General features: G+C 35.7%; 1 protein-coding gene and 1 long non-coding RNA gene across 2 annotated transcripts in view; one reads left to right on the plus strand and one right to left on the minus strand.

Annotated features, from left to right (window-relative positions):
- The window catches only part of LOC123013698 (large neutral amino acids transporter small subunit 2-like), a 6,617-nt gene that overhangs the window by 1,478 nt on the left and 3,038 nt on the right, over positions 1-2,101 (plus strand). The gene's annotated exons all lie outside the window — the stretch shown is intronic.
- On the minus strand, positions 1,746-1,998 carry LOC123013703. The gene is made up of 2 exons (XR_006413280.1): positions 1,957-1,998; positions 1,746-1,901 (listed from the first exon to the last, which is right to left on the minus strand). It is a non-coding gene; the product is annotated as an uncharacterized LOC123013703 (long non-coding RNA).

Consider the following 2,101-nt stretch of genomic DNA (forward strand, 5'->3'; position numbering starts at 1 on the left):
GCAATGACCACCTTTTGGCACCCCTCCTCCAGAGACTATTCTGCATCTAGACCTGGTTGTGCAATGGGCGCAGGTGCGGTGGCCGCTCCAGAGTGCTAACCCCACAAACAAAACAAAAACCAGACCTGGAGGCCTCACGACGCCGTGACCCTCCAGAGTCACCTGTTGGACTAGACTCAGCGGTGCAATGGACAGGTAGTATCCCACTGACCCGTCCTGCTCGACGACTAGCTGTGGATAAAGGAGGATAGACAGACTAATAGTTTAGCTCGACATGTCGGGGCTCAACTTAATAATATTCATCAATTATCAACAATCAATTCAAATATCAATCTCATAAAATATTATCAACTTCAATATCTTCCAATTAAATACCATCAACTGATTTATAGCGCATCAAATCAACTACAGTTTGATACTCTACTCAATACTCACACAGGTTTCTGATGAATGTTTTCAACAATGATAAATATCAACATCACAGCGATTAAAATAATTATTAAACGACTCACCCTACCGTTGATATGGCAAATATCATGAATCTCTACCTCTTATTGGATTGGAAAACATCACACACCAATAGAACCAAGATTACTCAGTGATAACTCACTCATACCAATGGAACCCAGATTACTCAGTGACAAACTCACCTTTGAATAATAATTTGTAATAAACACTCACACTCGAACTCAAACTACCCCGATGAAGTGTGGGTTAAAACTAATTCTAACTCGACGATTTTTAGAGAATTGGTTCTCACAGTCTTAAAGACATCTGGTTTCGATCATCGACCACTCGGGGGTGGCTTGACTTGACCCTCGTAAATATTCCAAGTTTTATGGGTTTTCTCAGAAAAACTCTCGAGGTCTGTTTATAAAAACGTATTTAGTTAATTAATCGAGATTAGAAAACGATGTAAGTATCAGGAATAATATTGCCATTCCCTAAAGAAAAGTGAGAAAAAAAAAATAAAAATTACGGTGGAAAACCTTGTCTTACAATTTTGCCTTTGACTGTTCACGTTGCTCCAACTTACCATGCCGTACCCTATTAAGATTTTGTTGTGAAATTTCGAACGAAATGTTAACCGATGTCGTTATCGAAATTACCTATTTATTTAAGTAATGATTTTGCTAACTTAAAGTGCTTGGGCCGGAATGAACTTGAAATGTAAGCGGATGGATTCACGAGTCACAAAGCAATGACGACAGAGATTTGGTCTCTGGTTCCAATTCACAAACCCCAAGTTAGGTTTAAGAGTTAATTTCATTTTATCATTTATTTCTTATTTAGAGTTGTTAAGTTTACAGATGAAAACCAAGGTTGTCGGTACAAAAACTACAATATTTTTCCAAATTGAATAATAAAAACATAATTACGTTAAAATTATTTGAATATTCCTTTTTAATAATAAATAAAAGCGTAGGAAATAATTTTTTTTTCCGTTTGTTATGAAATATTTACTGTTTTTAATATTAATTCAATTTTTCTACATTTGTCAAAACACATTCAGCTCAAATGACCCGAAATGAACTCGTCACCAGTACTTTTTGTCAATTATTATTAGTTAAAGTTTTGATAAACTTTCTTTGTTTATTTTTTTTATTTCTTAAATGTGACAAGTTTGATCATTTAAAAAATTTATTGAAACATTTTGTGTTCACTAAAGTTGTAAAACCACCATAAAACTACATACTTACTTGAATATATTGTAGTTTGTAGGAGAGTAAAAAAAAACTCTTGTATAAGCAAATCAAGTTTATTTACAGCAGTGTAAGTAAAAAAATATTTACAATTTTACAAAAATAAAAAAAATGCATGAAGTTGAGCGGACTTTATACACTTGATTGTGGTTGTTTGAACTAAACTTGGGGTAAATTACCATCCACCACCACCTCCGCCTGTAATAAGACAAATCACAAAGTTTCACATAAAGAGGTTGTTAAGACAACTTACCGGATTTCCATCCGCCACCACCTCCTCCAAAACCACCGCCGCCTCCGTATCCACCACCGCCACCTCCATGACCTCCACTGCCGCCTCCATTAGGTACAATAATTTTAATAATTTTCACTATTGGGGCTCCGCCACCTCCACCGCC

Source organism: Tribolium madens, unplaced genomic scaffold, assembly GCF_015345945.1.
Source record: "Tribolium madens isolate multiple individuals breed KSU strain unplaced genomic scaffold, Tmad_KSU_1.1 Scaffold_96;HRSCAF=242;Tcas5.2_LG5, whole genome shotgun sequence".
Taxonomy (NCBI): Eukaryota; Metazoa; Arthropoda; class Insecta; order Coleoptera; family Tenebrionidae; genus Tribolium; species Tribolium madens.